Consider the following 23,547-nt stretch of genomic DNA (forward strand, 5'->3'; position numbering starts at 1 on the left):
AATGACGATCCTAATTCTCACCTTGATAAATTCATATATCTTTCGAACTCCTACAAACAGCCAGGGATAGGAAAAGATATAGTCCGGCTATACTTGTTCCCCTATTCTCTCACTCATCATGCTCAAACTTGGTTTGAAGGACTGGAAAAAGATTCCATCACGTCATGGACAGAGATGGCGACTAAATTCCTAACCAAATATTTCCCTCCTTCTAAACAAACCAAACTGAAGAATGACATCATTAACTTCAAACAAAGTTATGATGAATCTCTTTACATTGCATGGGAGTGTTTCAAAACCCTGCTGAAGAAATGCCCTAATCACCAGTTAGAACGATCAGCCCAAATCTGTACCTTCTACAATGGTCTTACGGTAAATCATAGGACGACGATCGATTCAGCAGTTCAAGGGAATCTGATGAACCAAACCGCAGATGAAGCATGGGAATTGCTCGAGAACATGACGATGCATCATCATGACTGGAACAGTGGTGAAACAACTTCATCATCTGCCCACTCTCTGCACTTAACAATCAAACGGAGGCCATCAAATCCCTCACAGATAAGATGGAATCTCTTGCCAAGCAACTTGGAGAATTGAAGACGCAACTGCAGCAGATTAACCAAGCTCAAGCTTGTGTTAATTGTACTAACCCGCAACCCACAGAAGACTATCAAGTTGAGTACGAAAACCCTGACGGTTCAGTCTGTTACATTCAATACCCAGCTCGTCCACCAAATCCTGGAATCAATCAATCACCAAGGGTTAATCAATTTCAGCGAAGCAATCAACCTTTCCGCTATCGCTATCCACCTTATCAAGCCCAACAATCTCAATTAACCGACGATCAACCACTTCCACTCACTGGTCCCCCAGTTAAGGAGAATTCCCCTACCACCCAGATTACAAAAGCAGCTAACCCCACTCTCAGAGATGATGATCAGTTAACTCAGTTCATCCAAGGAAAACAATAGTTAAATCAGAGAACTACAACTAGACAAGATCAGACGGAGATACTAATGAGAAATCAATTGGCTCTGCTCAAAAGTTTGGAAACGCAGCTCGGACAGTTATCACAACGCCTTAAAACCCGACCGCAGGGAAGATTGCCAAGTAATACTATCCAGAATCCCCACATAGAAGAAGCAAAGCAAATGGATTCCGTAATCTCAGAGGAAGAACCACGGAGAAGGTCAACTAGGCTCAAGAACAAATCAACATATATGATGTTTTAGCAGAGTAGTATATAAAATAGCTTATATTTTTGAAGGAAATACTACTAAATACGATACAATTTTACACAAGATATTTATTTATTTATTGAATGGATATACTTAAACCTTGCTACAACACTTATAGGCAGTGTACCTAATCGTACAGTAGTGTAGTTTTTAGTAAGTCCGGTTCGTTCCACAGGGAATCTTTTTAAACAAAGCTTAACGCTATATTAGTTTACTTTTATAAAAATAGAAATATATATATAAGTAATATTATTATTATAAAGGGGGGTTTTTACCGTTTAATGACCGGTTTGTCGTTTTTAAAACTTTAGTCGCAGTTAAAACCAAATGTAAAATAATAAATAAATACAAGACTTAATTTAAAGTGTAAAGTAAATAACGATAATGAAATTGCGATTAATAAAAATGCGATAAAATAAACTTGCGATAATTAAAAAGTACGATAATTAAAAGTGCAATTAAATACAATAACAATAAAAATGCGATAATTAGAAGTGCAATTAAATATAAAATAAAGGAAATTAAATATGAAATAAAAGAATTATGCTTATTTAAACTTCCGTAATCATGATGTTTGACGTGTTGATTTTAGTTTTATGCCCATGGGTTAATTGTCCTTTGTCCTGGATTATTTAATATGTCCATACGGATTTGTCCATAATAGTCCATCAGTCATAAATATAAAGAGCGAAAGCCTTCGTCAAATTATTCTTATTCCCGAAGTCAAATATTCCAACTAATTGGGGATTCGAATTGTAACAAGGTTTTAATACTTTGTTTAATGAATACACCAGGTTATCGACTGCGTGTAAACCAAGGTTATACTACTTTGTTAACAATTACACCAATTACCCTTGAATGTAATTCACCCCTGTTTCAACAAGTCTATTAACTATTAATCCAGTTCCGTGTCCGGTAAAATGAATAATTATTGGTATTTATAGATATCCCGCCCACCGTACCCAGTCAAGCGTATGTGGTTATATATAAATACGTCAAATTATAAGTTTGTATATTAAATTAACAAGGTATTGTTTAGTTAACATAAAACCCATTAATAGCCCATAGTCTAATTTCTACAAGTGTCGTTCTTTTATCCAACCCCAATTATGGTACAAAGCCCAATTACCCAATTTTAGTAATTAGCCCAACATCATGATTACTTCAGATTAAATAAGCATAATAATAACTTAGCTACGAGACATTAATATAAAAAGGTTGAACATAACTTACAATGATTAAAAATAGCGTAGCGTTACACGGACAGAATTTCGACTTACACCCTTACAATATTCGCTAACATACCCTTATTATTAGAATTATAATTAAAATTAAAATTAAAATATAAATTATAAATATAAATATTACGTATGAATGGAGAAGAAGAAAAAGGATGATTTTTACGATCAGAATGAGTGAGCTTTATAGGGACTTTCAGAATTTGGGCCTCCGCGACTCGCGGCCCATTTTGCCTTCAAACTCCGCGAGTCGCGGAGTTTACTTTTACAGCTCACACAAGTTTGGCTCTTTGTTTACCGACGGTTTTATAAATAAATATAATATATTAAATAATTATAAGAATTATTTAAATATTATATTATATTTATGTGCATAGTTGACTTGTAATTTTTAGTCCGTTGCGTCGAGCGTTGAGAGTTGACTCTGGTCCCGGTTCCGGATTTTCGAACGTCCTTGCGTACAATTTAATATCTTGTACTTTGCGTTTTGAATCTTGTACTCTTGTAATTTCGAGACGTTTCTTATCAATAATTGGAACCTCTTTGATTGTATTTTGTACTTTTGAGCTTTTTGGTCGTTTGCGTCTTCAATTCGTCGAATCTGTCTTTTGTCTTCACCTTTTATTATTTAAACGAATATTACTTGTAAATAGAACAATTGCAACTAAAAGCTTCTCTTTCTTGAGGAATAATGCTATAAAATATATGTTCGTTTTTAGCATTATCAAATATTCCCACACTTGAGCGTTGCTTGTCCTCAAGCAATATCGTCTTGAAATACTAGAATCACTTCTTTATTCTTCACACTTTGTACATCAGTGATTTCTATACGGTGGTATAAACAATGGTAGTAACGATATGGTTTACAGTCCCACATGACTATAAAAATTTAGATCCATTAAGGAAACTGGATCTTTATGAAAACATTTGATCTTTTGAAAATTAAATCTAGTTTTTACCCTAGATAAGTTTTCCGGAATAACCCTTTACCGGTGTTTGCAAAATATTTTTGTGGGTTTGGTGGGTTTCAGATTTGAAAATTTTAGCTCAAAACTTATGGTTTTGTGTCACCCACTTGCTAACCTTGTATTTGGAAAGCAACACGTCCAGTTTACTTGTCTCGTATATTACCTTTCGGTAAACTACCATCCGATTGTAAAGGAAAGCGTTGAACAAGCAACTGTTAAGGCAATGTCCCCTGACATGCTTTTAATTATGGTCTATAACGTGTCGGACGCAATTACTATCCTTGGTAGGAGCAATAGTAAAGCTCACCCTTATAATTTTTCGGTCTGGCACAAGGTCCTGTCTTTGACCACTATGCAACCACCGTTCTTACGGTTGACACCCGATTTAGTTCAGGTGACCTAATGAATTCCAGGTGAATTCCTAGGATTTTACGTTCAATGGTAATGAACACATTGAAAATAGGGTTTTCAGAAAACAAATCGGTTTTATTTTTGATCAAAATGTTTTCTCGTTCAAGCTCGAGTTTAGATATCATTGAATTCCATGAGTTTGAATTCTCAATCTTTAAGGTCAATCTCTAGGATTGAGTAATATCAGTCTTAAAAGCTGATTTTTAATCTTTAAGGAGATTATCCTTTCTGGGGATCTGATTCATTAGTCTTATCCAGCTAATTTGCATGGTGCCCCCCCATTGTACGAGATAAATCCTTCTCATGGTTAGGATAAATCTGACCACTTGGCGACCCTGTTTAATGCTGAGGTCCGTGGATTTCCTGCTGATTTTAGTGATGACTTTTCTAGATTTTTCGTCAACCTACAGCTGGTCTGGACGACAACTTCATGACCTAAATCAAGAAGCGCGTGTCTTTTTCGGAAGACTTTACTTCCTTTTAATGATGGAATTGATTCATCGTGTAGATCCATCTTTTCTTTTCTTTCATCGGGTAAAACAGTTTAGTTTAGTCCAAAGCAAAAGTATTTTCAGTTATTTGTTACAGATATATGTGACATATATTTAAGATAACTTGGTAAATTTTCCCACACTTGGCTTTTATTTTCCTTTTTATCGTCCTCTATTCCATTTTAAATGAATTTTAACATTTTGGTTTGTTTCTCAATTTATGTCCTTTCCGAGGTTACAATAATTTCGGTGTTAAAACCTAGTTTTATCGTTCATAAATATGTACAAACATGATTTTGAGTTCATTTAATTGAAAATTTTGAAAATTTTTACTAGAATTGGGTAGTCAGTATATAAGACTAGGGCTGTTCTTTATTATCAGAGAGCACTAGATTCTAATACAACTACTGCTTTACTAGTATTTTTAATGGTAACCCAGTGTTTAAGTAACCCAGTGTTTAAGATAAAAATTTTAAAATCCGAAAGAATTTAACCCCTTCCCACACTTAAGATCTTGCAATGCCCTCATTTGCAAGAAATCAGTAACAATTTAAATTATTGAGGGTGATTTGTGTGAAAATGATTAAATTTTTACCAAAGTTTCCAAATATATTGGCGTTTGTTTGCTGAATGATAAATGGTGCACATCATTTGTTCATTCCGTCTTGTTGTTATTTCACATATATTTTGCATCTTATCGTCAAAATTAGTTGCTTTTGCTGAACTTAATGCCAGTCTTTGAAAATGCGTTGTTTTACCCTGTTGTGTACATAAGATAAACTGCAAACATATATACATATTTTTGAAGTTTGGTATATTACCCCACATTCAAAAATTATTAAAATCTAAGAATAAAAGTTAGAAAATTATAAAAAATATTACAATATTAACATAAGCATACTTAATATTAAAAATTAATATTAAAAATTCACACCAAACTTAAAATTTAAAATGCATAAAATTAAAAATTCATATTTTAAAAATTAAAAATTCATATTATAAATTCACACCAAACTTATATTAATTTTTCAAATATTTTCAATTTTAAATATATTGTTTTTACAAAGTTTACAATATTAATTTAAAATTTATATATTAATTTTAAAACATGGTAAAAATAAAATTAAAAATATTTTTGGCTTTTTATCCCACTTTAATCAATCAAATATTATCAAAAATATGCGCCCTCTTTTCGGTAAAGTAATTTCGGTTCCAAGACCTAATTTAACTCATGACAAATTTTTGAAATATTTTGGGTTGATTGTTTAAAGATATTTATACCTTAAGAATAAACGTTAAATTTCGCAGTGATGTAATAAATTTTTGAATGATATCAATAATTTCGATCGCCAAACCTAATTTTATTCAATACCAATTTAATACTTTATAGCGAACAAATTAGCGTTTATTATCAAAAGGTTAAAAATAAAAAAAATAAAATAAAAACTGTACAGACTTACCTGTGAAATAGATTTCTTAGTTATATGATCTATCCCATTCATAAGATAGTCGGTTTAATTGGTTTTCCATGGCTACATAGGCGTAACCTCGAGCATTCAGTGTCTTTTCTTCTAAACATATGAACGGTCCGTCTCTGCCTAAAGTAACAAATTCGGTATTTGAATAGGTTTGATTATTTGAACATTTACCTCCATGTGACCATTTTCCGCATTTGTGACATCTTTCTAGGTGTCGTGCTCTTCTTTTCGCTGCGGATTTTGATTTTCCTTTACCAAATTGTAACTTATTATCTTCGCATCTGGAATTCTTTTCTAACTCCGTCCATTCTTTCTCTGATTACTGATACTATTTCACTCGGTAGTATGTCATTATTACGTTTAGTGATCAAAGCGTGTAGCATTAGACCATGGTTTAGTTCACAGGCAGTCTTCATTTTGTAAAAACCTAAAAATTCAGAATGGGGGAAGAAGACTAGTTCTTTAGGGTCTGCTAGGGAAAGACCATTCGGGTTCCATTTTCGAGAACTACACGAAAACAGACAATCTAACTCTAACAGAAATACATAAACCCCCTATACTTAGTTGAAATTGTGATTAACATTATTTTCAATTGAATCATCAACAACTTGTATATCTTTGACTTTTACTTCAATCCATTTGTTGATTTCCTCCGTAACTTTCACAAATTCTACTAACATTGCCTTTTCTTTTGACGATAAATTGGATATTAATCGGTTATATAACTTAAAGTTTCCTTTAATCTTAGCATCGTGAATCCGTTTATAAAGTTTCTTCGTTGAACTGTTAAAAATGGATTCATCTAATTTCGTATCATCAACGGTATTCTTTGTGATTGGATCATCATTAAGTGTTTCTTCATCTTCCCCACACTTATGCGTTTTTATTGGTCTAATAGTTTTGGTTTGTGGAGATCTAAACCTTCGGTTCACAAAGGTGATCGATGTATCACCATCCCTAAGTGTCATTCTACCTTCTCTTACATCAATGAATGCCTCGGTGGTTGCTAAAAATGGGCGACCTAGAATTAGAGGAATATCAAGGTTTTCCTCCATATTAATCACTATGAAGTTTGCAACAAAGGTCAAACTTCCCACGTTAACAAGTAAATTATTTGCTATTCCAACCGGGTGTTTAATGGTTTGGTCAAATGATTGAACACCTATTTTGGTTGGTTTTAATTTACCCATGCCTAATCTTTTGTATAAGGAAAGAGGCATAATATTTGCACTTGCTCCTAAATCTGCGAGTCCATTATATACAGCACCATCATTAAGTAAGCAAGAAATGATAAATTCACCCGGGTCTCCTGCTTTAGTAAGTCGAGTTGGTTTGTAAACCTTTTTCGGGTGTTCTTTCCTTGGTTCTTTCATTCCTATTTGAATTTCTTGTTCACATTTTTCTTCGTTTCTTGGAATGGGAGGTTTGTATAGGAATTCTTCTTCATCACTCAAATTTGAATCCTCCCTATATTCCAGTTTTGATTTTTTATATGTTGTTGATAACATATTTATGTTTTCATTTTGAAGGTTTTCTTGGGTGGTGAAATTATGATTAACTTCATTGTCAACTTCCATCGGACCATGTATGTAATGTTTAACTCTGTGACCATTAACTTTAAATTCAATCCCATTTGAATTTATTAATTCTATCGTTCCGTATGGGAAAACTCTTTTGACTATGAATGGTCCAGACCATCTTGATTTTAATTTTCCAGGAAATAGCTTGAATCGTGAATTGAAAAGAAGAACTATGTCTCCTTCTTTAAATTCTTTTGAACTTTTGATTCTTTAATCATGCCATTTCTTCGTTCTTTCTTTATAGATTAACGAATTTTCGCATGCTTCATTTCTTATTTCTTCTAATTCGTTTAGTTGACTTAATCGTAGACGTCCGGCTTCATGTAAATCAAGATTACATGTCTTCAAAGCCCAAAATGCTTTGTGTTCAATTTCTACTGGAAGATGACATGCTTTTCCATAAACAAGTCTAAAAGGTGTGGTTCCAATTGGAGTTTTGTAGGCTGTTCTAAAAGCCCAGAGTGCATCCTCCAATTTAATGGACCATTCCTTCGGATTTGATCCTACGGTTTTCTCTAAAATACGTTTTAAAGCTCGGTTGGTATTTTCAACTTGTCCACTTGTTTGTGGATGATATACGGTGGAGATTTTATGAGTTACTCCATATCTTTTAAGAACTTTCTCAAGTTGATTATTAGAGAAATGAGTACCCCGATCACTTATTAAAGCTTTCGGTGTTCCAAACCTTGCAAAAAGACGTTTTAAAAAATTGACTACAACTCGTGCATCGTTAGTTGGGAGAGCTTGTGCTTCCGCCCATTTAGATACATAATCAATGGCTACGAATATATATAGATTATTATGAGATTTTGGAAATGGACCCATAAAGTCAATACCCCAAATGTCAAATACTTCACATACTTGGATGACATTTTGTGGCATTTCATCACGTTGACTTATTTTTCCGGCCCTTTGACAAGCATCACAGGATTTGCAAAGAAGGTGTGCGTCTTTGTAAATTGTAGGCCAATAGAATAAAGCATCATAAACTTTTCTTGCTGTTAGTTGAGGCCCATAATGCCCTCCTGTTGGTCCTGTGTGACAATGGTTTAATATTTTACTAGCTTCATCTCCAAATACACATCGGCGTATTATTCCATCGGGACAACTTTTAAACAGATGTGGATCTTCCCAAAGATAGTGTTTTATATCACTGAAGAATTTCTTTCGTCTTTGGTACGATAATCCTTTTTCAAGGAATCCACAAACTAAGTAGTTTGCATAGTCTGCAAACCATGGAATTTCATTATAATCTATCTTCAATAGATATTCATCAGGAAAGTTGTCTTGTATGGCCGATTCATTTTGAACTTCTAATTCGGGATTTTCAAGACGAGAAAGATGATCAGTGGCGAGATTTTCTGCTCCTCTTTTATCTCGGATTTCAATATCAAACTCTTGTAAGAGTAAGATCCAACGGATTAATCTTGGTTTAGCATCTTGTTTCGAAAATAGGTATCTAAGAGCAGAATGGTCGGTATAGACCACCGTTTTTGCTAGAACGAGATATGATCGAAATTTGTCAAAAGTAAAGACAATAGCAAGGAGTTCTTTTTCATTAGTTGTATAGTTCGTTTGTGCTCCTTGTAACGTCTTACTAGCATAATATATAGGTTGAAATCGTTTTTCAATCCTTTGTCCTAAAACGGCTCCCATTGCAAAATCACTTGCATCGCACATTAGTTCAAATGGTAGATTCCAATTTGGTGTTATCATGATCGGCGCATTAGTTAGTTTTTCTTTAAGAATATTAAAAGATTTGATACATTCATCTGAAAAGATGAATGGAGCATCCTTTTCTAGGAGTTTATTCATAGGAGTGGCAATTTTAGAAAAATCTTTTATGAAACGTCGGTAAAAACCGGCATGCCCTAGAAAACTCCTAACTCCTCTAACATTGGTGGGATGTAGAAGTTTAGCAATTATATCTACTTTAGCTCTATCCACTTCAATTCCTTATTTTGAAATTTTATGACCAAGAACGATGCCTTCTTTAACCATGAAATGGCATTTCTCCCAATTAAGTACTAGATTTGATTGTTCGCATCTAATAAGCATTCGTTCAAGATTAACTAGACATGATTCAAATGTATCACCGAAGACTGAAAAGTCATCCATAAAAACTTCCATGCATTCTTCTATCATGTCATGAAAAATCGCCATCATACACTTTTGAAAGGTTGCAGGGGCGTTACAAAGTCCAAATGGCATGCGTTTGTAAGCAAAAGTACCATAAGGGCACATGAATGTGGTTTTCTCTTGGTCCTTGGGTGCTATTGGAATTTGAAAATATCCGGAAAATCCATCTAGAAAACAATAGTAACTATTTCCGGCTAATCTTTCCAACATTTGATCTATGAAAGGTAAGGGAAAGTGATCTTTTCTGGTGGCGTCATTTAATTTTCTATAATCAATACATACACGCCATCCTGTTACAGTTCTAGTAGGAATAAGCCCATTTTTCTCATTTGTAATGACAGTCATGCCACCCTTCTTAGGCACGCATTGAACTGGGCTTACCCATGGACTATCAGAAATTGGATAAATTAAACCTGCATCTAGCAGTTTAATAATCTCTTTCTTAACTACATCTTGCATGTTAGGATTTAGTCTTCGTTGGCGTTGCACATACGTTTTATGACCTTCTTCCATAAGGATTTTATGTGTGCAATACGAAGGACTTATTCCTTTAATATCATGAATCTTCCATGCAATGGCTGGTTTATGAGCTTTCAACACAGAAATGAGTTGTGATTTCTCATTTTCAGTAAGAGAAGACGATATTATTACAGGTAATTCAGATTCACCATGTAAATAAGCGTATTCCAAATGATTTGGAAGTGGCTTTAACTCTAATTTCGGAGGTTCTTCTATCGATGATTTGTATCGATATCTGTCTTCTTCTTTTAGCATTTGAATTTCTTCTGTTGTTGGTTCATATCCATTAGCTATAAGTGTAGCTAACATTTCAGCTTCATCAATTGGTTCATTACCTTCTCCTAAAGAACATTCTCCTGTTCCTTGTAATTCTGGAAATTCTTCTAATAATTCTGCATGTGCATCTATAGTTTGAATATAATAACATGTATCATCTGCAGATTGCGGTTGTTGCATTGCTCTATCAACTGAAAAGGTAACACTCTCATCCTCTATACTTAGGGTCAATTTCTTACCGAACACGTCTATCATTGCTTTAGCAGTGTTTAAGAATGGTCTTCCTAATATGAGAGGAACTTGAGAATCTTCTTCCATGTCCAAAACAACAAAATCTACTGGAAATACTAAAGTACCAACTTTAACTAGCATGTTCTCCATTATCCCTCTAGGATATTTTATTGATCTATCGGCTAGTTGTATGCTTATTCTGGTTGGTTTCAATTCTCCAAGGTCTAGTTTAGCGTATAGTGAATACGGCATTAGATTTATACTAGCACCTAAGTCTGCCAATGCTTCTATTGAACTAAGACTACCCAGAAAACATGGAATTGTGAAACTTCCTGGATCAGATAGTTTTTCTGGTATCTTATTCAACAGCACTGCTGAACAATTAGCATTCATGGTAACAGCCGAGAGTTCTTCCATTTTCTTTCTATTTGAGATCAGATCTTTCAAGAATTTAGCATATCTAGGCATTCCTGAAATCACATCAATGAAAGGAAGATTTACATTTATCTGTTTAAACATATCCAAGAATTTGGTTTGCTCGGCTTCAAGTTTCTCTTTCTTCATTTTACTCGGGTAAGGAAGTGGTGGTTGGTATGGTTTAACATAAGGTTTATCCTTAGCTTTGTTATCTTCATTAACCTTTTCAACTACCGGTTCTTTTTCCTTATCTTGATCAGGTGGTGGTTCTTGTGGAGTAGGAATAGCTTCATCAGAAGTTACAGGTATTTCAGGTGGTTTAAGTGTTGTACCACTTCTTGTGGTAATGGCTTTAGCTGTTTCATTCCGGGGGTTAGCATTTGTATCACTAGGTAGACTTCTCGGTTTTCTTTCACCTATTAACCTTGCTAGGTTACTTACTTCTTGTTCCAGATTTTGAATAGAAGCTTGTTGATTTCTAAATGCTTAAGCATTTTGTTCATTAGTTTGTTTCTGAGATGTGAAAAACTGTGTTTGAGTTTCAACTAGCTTCGTCATCATATCTTCTAAATTCGGTTTTTTATCATCGGTTTGTTGTGGTGGTTTGTTTTGAAAATTAGGTCTTTGCTGATTGTAAGTATTATTGGATACTTGTTGATTGCTAGGACCTTGTTGGTTGTTGTATGGAATATTTCTGTTATAATTCTGGTTTTGATTGTAAATTGGTCTTGGCGGTTGATAATTATTCTGATAATTATTTCCAGGCCTTTGGTTTATGTATGAAATATTCTCTCTTTGTTCCATTGTTAATTCAATACTGAGACAATCTTTTGTCAAATGTGGTCCTCCACACTGCTCACAACTAATTCGTATTGAGTGAATATCTTTAGTCATCTTTTCCATTCGTCTCTCGACAGCATCTATCTTTGTAGAAATGGAATCTAAGTCATGGCTAGAATCGGCTCTAGCTGCTTTAGATGATCTAACGATATCTTTTTCTTGGTGCCACTCATGTGAGTGGGAAGCAGTGTTATCAATAATTTTGTAAGCATCAGTTTCGGTTTTCTTCATAATAGAACCACCAGCTGCTATATCTATGTCTTTTCTTGTAGTGATGTCGCATCCTTGGTAGAATATTTGTACTATTTGACAGGTGTCTAAACCATGTTGCGGACATCCTCTTAATAACTTTCCATATCTTGTCCACGCCTCATATAGAGTTTCATTTGGCTTCTGTGTAAACGTAACAATTTCTGCTTGAAGTCTTACGGCTTTAGATGCCGGAAAGAATTGTTTAAGAAATTTGTCAACTAAAACATCCCATGTATCGATCGCCCCTTCAGGTAACGATTCCAACCAATCTTTGGATTCTCCCATTAAAGTCCAGGGAAATAACATGAGATATATCTGTTCATCCTCCACTTCTCTTATTTTAAATAGTGTGCAGATCCTATTAAAGGTACGTAGATGTTCATTTGGATCTTCCTTCGGCGCACCACTAAATTGGCATTGATTAGTCACCATGTGTAGAATTTGTCCTTTGATTTCATAATCTGGCGCATTAATGTCTGGGTGAGTAATTGCGTGACCTTGGCCAGTGCGTTTAGCTCTCATTCGGTCTTCCATACTTAAAGGTTCCAGATTCTCCATAATTGAATTTGTTGAATCAGAATCACTAGAGGATTCTGATTTAATGGTTCGTTCCTCAACAATCTCTGTTTGAATGATTGGTGATTCCGGAGGAAAGTTTAATGGTTCAGGATCTACGAATCGTTCCTGAATATTCTCCGGATTCTCAATTGTGAGGTCGGGTTCAAAAAATGGATTATCGGAAATTTGAACTGGAGTACTTGGTCGACTGGATGACGATTCTAAAGAAAAATCAACGGCAGTAATATTTGCTAAATGTCTTGATCTAGTTACAGGTGGTGAACGTACAAAAGGTGGTGAACGTCTTGCTCGGTGCATTCACTGAATATCCTATTAGTTTTTAAAAGGAAAGAAAAATTATAATAAGTTATCCAATCAATAGACTTTTCTGATTTTGCCCACGTTTCGAATAGCCAAAAGATGCAGCAGAGGGGCAGGATTCGTTTGGTCTCAATATAATTGAGGACTGTTTGGCTCCAATAACCCGGTCCACGTACAAATCCAACTATTACTACGAACCAGAAAATTTTGATGTCTATCAATTTAACCACTTAAAATAAATTTTCGTAATTTTAAGAAATTTAGATAAGAAGTAGAATAAAAATCTATGTCCTAAAACTAGAATAGCGAGAAATAAGAAAGAAAAAGAGTTCGTCGGAAAAAGATCGAAAAAGAAAAATGGTTGAAAAATAAAAGGTGACGAAAAAATAAAAGAAAATTATAAAACTTAAAAATACTTGACTAACCTAACCTTATTACTACAACTAACTTAAAATTATAATCGCAAATTGAGATTACTAATTGGAATGATAATTGATACATAGGTAAAAGTCGTCTAAAAATATTTAAAGCTTACAAGAAAAACTAAATCCCAAATGGAAATAACTTAAAAAGAAACTAAAACTTAAAAAGGCGTCACAAAATTCTAAAGCACCTAAATCTTAGTCTAAAGAAAAAGCACTTAAGGAATTCTACGGCAAAGCCTAAAAATCTAGAAGTAAAAATAACTATGGCAAAAACTGAGTTTAAAACTAAATATGAGCTAAAAATACAAATATTACGCTAAAACAATTAAAAAGGAACAAAATATAAAAATATACAAAAAGTTGTAAAAAGTACAATTTTTATAAAAATATTATTTTTATATTATTTATTTATTAAAACTATTAATTTTACAATTTAATTAAACTAATTTAACTAAAACATAAATTAAATAAAAAGTAAAACTTTAAAATAAAACTAATTATAATAATAATAATAATAATTAGGGTTAATAATTATAATAATTAATAATTACCTGTAATTAATTGCAGTTAGGGTTTCTGTCGGTGGCGTCAAAGAAACTCCGCGAGTTGCGGTATGTAAAGCAGCAAACCCCGCGAGTCGCGGGGTTTCAAAATTCAACCCTGGAACAGTTTAAAACTGACGCGTTTTTTTATTTTTTTATTTTATATTTTCTGTTTTAAAATCTAATTAAAATATTTATATAATTTAAATAAAACTTATCTTTAAAAACTTAAATAAAAATAGAACTACTTTATAACTTTAAAAATATCTTAAAAATAGATTTATATATATTAAATTTTTTTTTTCGGTCTTTTTTCTGTTTTTTTATATTTATAAAATATATTTATAAAATAAATTAAATAAAACTTATATTTTTACAAACTAAAGAAACTTTATAAAACTTAAATATTTATCAAAATCTTAAAAATACTTATATTTTTGTTTTTGTTTTTATACTTTCGAATATTTAAAAAAAAACGTAAATTTTTTTACAAAAACGTATTTTAATAAAAACGAATTTTAATAAAAGTAAACTAAAAATCTTTTTTTTTTATATTAGCGTTGCGCTTCCGGCGTTTAAGAGTTCCCCGGCAGCGGCGCCAAAAATACTTGATGTTTTAGCAGAGTAGTATATAAAATAGCTTATATTTTTGCAGGAAATACTATTAAATACGATACAATTTTACACAAGATATTTATTTATTTATTGAATGGATATACTTAAACCTTGCTACAACACTTATAGGCAGTGTACCTAATCGTACAGTAGTGTAGTTTTTAGTAAGTCCGGTTCGTTCCACAGGGAATCTTTTTAAACAAAGCTTAACGCTATATTAGTTTACTTTTATAAAAATACAAATATATATATAAGTAATATTATTATTATAAAGGGGGGTTTTTACCGTTTAATGACCGGTTTGTCGATTTTAAAACTTTAGTCGCAGTTAAAACCAAATGTAAAATAATAAATAAATACAAGACTTAATTTAAAGTGTAAAGTAAATAACGATAATGAAATTGCGATTAATAAAAATGCGATAAAATAAACTTGCGATAATTAAAAAGTACGATAATTAAAAGTGCAATTAAATACAATAACAATAAAAATGCGATAATTAGAAGTGCAATTAAATATAAAATAAAGGAAATTAAATATGAAATAAAAGAATTATGCTTATTTAAACTTCCGTAATCATGATGTTTGACGTGTTGATTTTAGTTTTATGCCCATGGGTTAATTGTCCTTTGTCCTGGATTATTTAATATGTCCATACGGATTTGTCCATAATAGTCCATCAGTCATAAATATAAAGAGCGAAAGCCTTCGTCAAATTATTCTTATTCCCGAAGTCAAATATTCCAACTAATTGGGGATTCGAATTGTAACAAGGTTTTAATACTTTGTTTAATGAATACACCAGGTTATCGACTGCGTGTAAACCAAGGTTTTACTACTTTGTTAACAATTACACCAATTACCCTTGAATGTAATTCACCCCTGTTTCAATAAGTCTATTAACTATTAATCCAGTTCCGTGTCCGGTAAAATGAATAATTATTGGTATTTATAGATATCCCGCCCACCGTACCAAGTCAAGCGTATGTGGTTATATATAAATACGTCAAATTATAAGTTTGTATATTAAATTAACAAGGTATTGTTTAGTTAACATAAAACCCATTAATAGCCCATAGTCTAATTTCTACAAGTGTCGTTCTTTTATCGAAACCCCAATTATGGTACAAAGCCCAATTACCCAATTTTAGTAATTAACCCAACATCATGATTACTTCGGATTAAATAAGCATAATAATAACTTAGCTACGAGACATTAATATAAAAAGGTTGAACATAACTTACAATGATTAAAAATAGCGTAGCGTTACACGGACAGAATTTCGACTTACACCCTTACAATATTCGCTAACATACCCTTATTATTAGAATTATAATTAAAATTAAAATTAAAATATAAATATTACGTATGAATGGAGAAGAAGTAAAAGGATGATTTTTACGATCAGAATGCGCGAGCTTTATAGGGACTTTCAGAATTTGGGCCTCCGCGACTCACGGCCCATTTTGCCTTCAAACTCCGCGAGTCGCGGAGTTTACTTTTACAGCTCACACAAGTTTGGCTCTTTGTTTACCGACGGTTTTATAAATAAATATAATATATTAAATAATTATAAGAATTATTTAAATATTATATTATATTTATGTGCATAGTTGACTTGTAATTTTTAGTCCGTTGCGTCGAGCGTTGAGAGTTGACCCTGGTCCCGGTTCCGGATTTTCGAACGTCCTTGCGTACAATTTAATATCTTGTACTTTGCGTTTTAAATCTTGTACTCTTGTAATTTTGAGACGTTTCTTATCAATAATTGGAACCTCTTTGATTGTATTTTGTACTTTTGAGCTTTTTGGTCGTTTGCGTCTTCAATTCGTCGAATCTGTCTTTTGTCTTCACCTTTTATTATTTAAACGAATATTACTTGTAAATAGAACAATTGCAACTAAAATCTTCTCTTTCTTGAGGAATAATGCTATAAAATATATGTTCGTTTTTAGCATTATCAATATACTCAGAAGCTGACCCCTGAAACTCCAGTTCGCGTACCATATCCTGGAAGGCTACAAGAAGAACCATCCAAGCTTGATTCCTTCAAACTAGATGGAAGATTCTTGGACACTATGTCCAAAGTTCCCAACCAGAAGAGATACATCCGAAGGCTTCTATCTACAAAGGAGAGGATACCAGACTCTAACAAAATTCCACTGAGTGAAGAATGCTCTGCATTACTCAGAAACTCTCTACCACCTAAGCTAGGAGATACGGGTTGATTCGTTTTCTCAGGTTCAATCTACCAATCTGGAACCATTCATGCGCTAGCAGATTTTGGAGCAAGTATTAACCTAATCCCCTACTCTCTCTACAAAAGATTAGAGTTAGGAGATTTGTCACCAACCAAAATGACAATCCAACTTGCCGATCATACAATTCGATATCCTAAGGGCATAGTTGAGAACGTCTTGGTGAAATTCGACAAATTCTTGTACCCTACAGATTTCGTAGTAATGGATATTAAGGAAGACCTACACACCCCAGTAGTGTTAGGAAGACCTTTCATGAATACGGCTAGGACTGTCATTGATGTGTACAATCAAACCATGATCTTACGATCACATGGGGAGAGCGTTACCTTCAAAATTGACCGACCAACCGATCTTTCTGCACAGGCAGAGATGTTTTCTATTTCCACTAGACGAATCACTTCCGATGATGAGTCATTACCACCAGCCGACGATATCGAGATGGGTGTCGAATCACAGTCTATAGACGACCCAGAAATGGAAGAAGAGGATCCCAGCGAAGAAATAGAGGAAAAGGAGGAATCTGAAGAGGAAGAGGAAATGGAAGACGTAAAAGAAACTGCGACAACACCCGTTAAGCACTGAGCGTCATGAAGAAATAATGAGGCTTGAAACGACAGATCACAGTTTAATCATTCGCTTCAAAAAGAAGAACGACAAGGCTGAGGTTAAGGATATAGAAATTGATCCTGTAAGTATCAAAGTGGAGAATCAGAATACTGAAGGAACCCGTTCATCAGACGCATCCTCAGAGGAACCGGAAACCGATGATGACGAGGAAGTGCATCATGGGTTAATTCTGACTAACTCACACTCTCCAACCGAAGTAGATCAAGGGGAGTCGGACTCTTCTTCAGAGCAAATTCCGGTTATATCCACACATGCAGATATGATTACCTTTAATAATGATACCGATGAATTTGAAGACATTCTCGAAGCCATACGAAAGTCAACCATTGATTTTTCGCTACGCTTAACAGAACGAATCATGGCTATCAGAGGAGAGCACCACCTCTATCTCTGAAGAAAAGACAATGATGTTGAAATCCTAGAAGAATGCATTCAAGACTTTATCAACTCTCTTCACGATCATATCTATCACGAAGAAAGGCAACGAGAGCATAATTCAGTGGTTCGCACTATTCTCGAGACAAGATTCTGTCAAGATCAGAAGATCATTTACTCTAAGTTTTATAATGCCTTAGCCGGATCTGCACTTCTGTTCTCATGAAACGAACGAGCACTACTGACTCTCATCCGGAAGCATATGGATCTTTCCACTGGCCGCCTGACTTATCACTCTGATTTGAAAATGATCGAGGATACTCACAGTCTTTTCGCTCTTCTGGATAGAGATAACTTGGAAAGCACACCAGACAGACTAGTGATTTACGTAACAATTGATCACCACGCTGCTCTGATTATCAAAGAGTTACAAGACGCTGTTATGAAGGAAGCAAGACGAAACAATCCGTTCTCTCATCTTGAACAAGATCGAGTTAACATTGCCACCTATGTTACGAAGCAGCTATCACGTATCTTCCACGAATCCACAGATCTTAGTTTCATATTAAAAGCTGGATGTCGGAAGATATACTCAAAGACGGTGAAATTAATACTCGGATCAGGATTGCTGTTCACTTCTTTCCAGCTTCGTCTCTTAACTAATCCGTGTAAAGCTACATACTCTTACTGTGGAGATCACCGTTCTGAAGACTTCGAAATTCTAAAGATACAGTTTCTTACATTGTTTGAAGACCTCCAAAATGAGCATCCCATCATAGAAATCATCAACACCAGCACTGCGACCATGATTGACATTCATGGGTCAACCAGCAGAGCTGTGGATCATATTCTCATCGGACTTCAAGACTTATCAAGAGCAGAAATTGCGCACTACTTATCGTTCATAAGATCTTCAAGAGAAGTACCGGACTTGTTACCACTATTGGTCCGACACTTTCTCAGGACTTATCCACCAAGACTCACATTCCCTTAAGAAGACCAAGATCACAACCATCAACGAGGAATGTTTGCTTTTTGAAGAATCACTAAGGTCGAGCCAACGACCTTAAACAAAAGCGCTTCTCGGGAGGCAACCCGTGCAATAAAGTAGAGTAGAAGAATAAAGGATGACAAATGAGCCGATAAAGAAGCAAGGAAGCTAGCCGCATCTGCTAGGGGCATTTCTTTCTTTTCGCTACTAGCTCAAGATTCAAACCATACCGCATCCTAGCTTATCACTAAGTGTGGGATAACACCCAATTAAAACACTAGACAAACACTCCCAAATCTTCAACTAAAACTCTTAAGTGTAGGATACACTAGGAACATTGAGGACAATGTTCGTCTAAGTGTGGGATGTTGGTATTCTTTTTATGCTGTATCATGATAAACCATTACGAAGATTCCAAGTCCTTAAGCCAAATTTCAAAATTTTTACAAAAGAAAACCCTTTTCGAAAAAGTATTTTTGAAAACCTAAAACGTTTGTCAATAAAAATAAGGGTTAAGTAAGGTGGAATTTTTGTTAGACTAAAATCTCTAATAGAGCATTGCATGACTAAGGCATTATCGACCTAAATTAATTACGGTGAGGCACCCCAAATAAGACCAGCATTCATCTTTAATGCTTCACTATTTTCCGTTGAGAGTGTCGATGTCTGTGCTCAGAATCAGAACTTGCTTTAGATCTACATCTCCAAGCAGCAAAGTGTGGTTCGATTGTAATCAAAATAGCTACCCATTTATCAAACATAAGCCTTCCACACCTCCACTACTTCTACTCCACCATCACATCCATATCACCTTTACTATTTCTCAGAATACCCAGAAAATGAGATTCCTTCCGAAAACCCAATGTTAAAAACCTCTCAAGTATCATGGCAAAGGTCTTGAAAAAGTTTACCGGCAAAAAGTTTCTCGAGATGAAGTCTCCAAAAAAAAATAAAAAATTTTGATGAAGGAGCAGAACTAAATAAGAGAAATGCCGAAGAGAACTCGACCGAAAATGATTATCAAATGAAGAAAAGTTCAAAAGTGCTTCTCAAAATATTTCAGCACTCCTATCTATCCGAATAAAAGTCTGTATAAAGACTATATTACCCTTTTATCTCACCCTTCAAAAACAACTTCACTACCACTCCAAAATTCCCTCTCCATCATTGATAAATAACCCATAAAGCTGAGATTACTATCGTTCTCGCGTTAGCAGCAAGGATTTGAGTCTTTATCAAGCCTATGACGATGGGTGCAGCATGACTGCTATGAGTGTATTCATTTCTTAGATCTATAGGGAACCCTAAACACTTGAGTGATTTGAGTGACCCGTGAAAGCTAGCCTATGTCATGTAACCTCCTCGCATGCTTGCAGAGATAATTTCAATCCTAACATAGATGACTCACCTTATCTTTTTGCTCTTATAATAAAAGCAAACCGCATAGGCTATTAGAAAAGAAACGCCGAAAAGATTCTTTAAAATGAGAGTTTGCTTGAGGACAAGCAAAGTCTAAGTGTGGGATATTTGATATCGGCTAAAAAGTCACGTTTTCACCCCGGTATTAAGGCCCAAAAACAAGAAAGATTCGAACTTTTTCGGCAAAATACCCACTTCGTCGGTTAGAATTGAAGAACAAGTAATTACGAAGGCGGTGCAAAAAGAATCAAGCGAAAACGGTGAAAGACAAGAAACCAAGTTACGATCCAGGAAATCAAGGCTGACCAGCAAGCCATACGGCCTGCCATGAGGCCTGCCATGAGGCCTGCCATATGGTCTGCCAGTATGGAAACGGCCTGCCATATACGTGCCACCACACGAGCGACCATACGGCCTGCCTTGCATACGGCCTGCCAAAAATGGGCTGCCATACGCCCTGCCATACGCCCTGCCATGCGTATGCTGGCAAATTCTAAGTCTATTTAAAGGGTCTTTGTCATTCATTCCAACACACACTTCAATTCACTTCTTTCTCTCTCTTGTACAATATTAGTCATACTCTCAAGGCCTTCTACTCCGTGCGGGAAACCTAGTACCCGGAGAAGAACACTGAAGATTGTATTAGGAGCGGTCTGGAGTCTTGAAGTTGTCACTTTTGTATTCAGAACTCGTTTAATCTACTGGTACTTCTATCCTTTATCTTATATAATGTTTTATGATAATATTGCCATGATTAACGAGTAGTTATCTTTAGTGTATGCTATGATGTAAGCAGTTATAATGTCAAAATAATATTATGGTCTGTGTATGCTATCGAAGTGCTTTTCGATTATGCTTTAAACTCAATCACTTTTCCAACTAATAGAACGTAGTTATAGGCTCTGTTATTGGGAAGTCGCGAACCCCGATTCAGAGTACACTATCTGTGTTACCCCTTGGCAAGAGAAGTCTATCAGATACAATGTAAGATCGACCGAGGCACAACGGTTGTAATAAGTCTATCGAGCTTTGGATTCCGACTGAGGACTCTTTCGTAGTGAAACATCTGACTAGACCCCTAGTACATTGTCAGTTCTAGACCATGCTAGTGTAGTCACTAAGCATATAAACTTCGTACGTGCACGCTGAAGCACAGCGGTTGTTGTAAGCTATACCTCTGCTAAGTAAGGCCATGGAACACGGTTAGTGTTAACCAGTACACTGCACCATAACGTGGTCTCAAGCATTGCACCCCGCTTGAGGGATTCTTAGTTAATTAAGGAACTGTTTGTTTAGACACATAAAGGATTGGACCGTTAGGATAACCGAACGTGTTCATGGAAGTCAGACTTGACTTGGCCATGGTGTTCTTTATGGTTGAACTCTTTTTAAGGGTCTAACTATCTTTTACCAATCATTAACGAAAGCATTGAAACACATCACATCTCTCGGATATGGTACACCATGTATTCTATTATGCTTAAGAAAGTTTAGACCATTTTAGAATGTTAATACGTCACCCAACGGAGTCGCTCAATTGGATAAGCTGTCTGAACGTGTATGCCTGTAGTCAGATTGCACGGGCGTCGAGGGTAAGGGACATTGCTGTCTATTCAGAATCTTCAAGCCTAATGCAGTACCCAGTGACATGTCTTATGACAGGGGCGTTTAGGACCAGTGTAATGAATACAAGGCCTCTGCCTATTCATGAGCCAGCATTCCATAATCTCGGCAGAATAACTGATGAAGTCATAGTATGCACTTACTTTAACCTTATCTGAATTACAAATTTTATCGCATTTACTTTATCTATCTTATAAATTAGAAACTCCCAAAATAAATATTCACTACTCCCTAACTATCTTAGGTTACAATATAGGTTCGATGTTACTGATATCTCAAAAATACGACTCTAGGTCATACTTCCCTTACTTATAAGGAGTAGTAAGATTTAGGCCCTGCTAAATATAAATTTAAAACAGTACCTTCTCTCATGAGTGGCTGATCCTGGCGAGCCGCGGCCTAACGACACCGCGCAAATAAAAACCGTCCGTTTCGGCCATATCAATAACCTCTTCCTGAATTTTCGGCAACTTTCTTATTTGAACCTTGGTTTGATTCCTGAGTAGGCTCAATCTTCCTTTTGCCTTCATAGTCTTAGCCTCGGCTTGTTTATTAGCCGCGACCTTTCTCCTCTTAGCCATCATCAAGTTTTGAGCCATACGTATCACCGCATCTCGTCAGGGAGACCTTCTATGTATCGCTCAATCTTCTTTTGTTCAGTGGGCACCATGTCCGGGCACCATGTCCGGGCACAATGAAACCAACTCTATAAACCTGTTGGTATAAGCTTCAATATTGGTACCATTAACCTTCAATTCCCAAAACTCAACCTCTAGCTTTTGAATTTGATTCCTTGGGCAAAACTTATCAGTCAACATTCTTTTCACAACGGCCCATGGAATAGCATTAGCAGCATCTAGCCCTACAATTTGGGCATAAGCGTTCCACCAAGTCAAAGCAAGGCCACCTAGTGTGTGAGTGGCATACTTCACTTTGTCGGCCTCCGCACAGTTACAGATACGAAAGATTGATTCGACTTTTTCGAACCAACGAGTTAGCTCGACTGCTTCCTCATTCCTATTGAAGGATGGAGGCTTACAGTTCATGAACTCCTTGTAGGTGCATGATGTAGGTGGATTCCCTTGGTTGTTCCCTTGATTATTGTTGCCTTGAGCGGCAGCAAGCAGTTGTTGAAATTGTGCGGGAGTCAAAGTAACATTGGGAAGAGCGTTAGCACCACGAGTTGCCATTGATCTTCAATACACAAAGACAGTATTAGTTGGAGAGTTATGGTGCACTAAGTAGCAACAGCAATGGATAATAAAAGGTAATATGGGTTAATTAGTGATAATGATGGTGAAGCAAGTGAGTATTTGGGTGTGCGGATAGATCCTTCATTGTCGAATCCTTTGGTATCCAAAACGATGACTAGGTGATGACTAGATATCCTAGAGAAGGAGTACTATGTAGATTCTAAAGCACGGTATGACGGCAGGGATATAAGGGGCATAGTAAGGCAATCATAGATATGAGGATTTCACTTCAAACTAAGGCAGGAAAGGTTATAGTCCTATAGATTGCTAAGGCACCTAACTAACACATAAGGCACACATAATATGCAATCCTGGTTCTCTATAACTGATGTGTGCAGCGGTGGTGTAAGAAATACTATTATATTTTTATTGCGAAATACTATTAAATACGATACAATTTTACACAAGTTATTTATTTATTATTAGAGTGGATATACCTATACCTTGCTACAACA

The 23,547-nt window shown here is 35.2% G+C and overlaps 1 non-coding gene across 1 annotated transcript; it reads right to left on the reverse strand.

The window, feature by feature from the left end:
• Nucleotides 1–222: 222 nt before the first annotated feature.
• LOC139869787 (small nucleolar RNA R71) lies at nt 223–329 on the reverse strand. The gene has a single exon (XR_011766366.1). It is a non-coding gene; the product is annotated as a small nucleolar RNA R71 (small nucleolar RNA).
• Nucleotides 330–23,547: the final 23,218 nt, after the last annotated feature.

The sequence above is a fragment of the Rutidosis leptorrhynchoides genome, chromosome 9 (genome assembly GCF_046630445.1).
Source record: "Rutidosis leptorrhynchoides isolate AG116_Rl617_1_P2 chromosome 9, CSIRO_AGI_Rlap_v1, whole genome shotgun sequence".
Taxonomy (NCBI): Eukaryota; Viridiplantae; Streptophyta; class Magnoliopsida; order Asterales; family Asteraceae; genus Rutidosis; species Rutidosis leptorrhynchoides.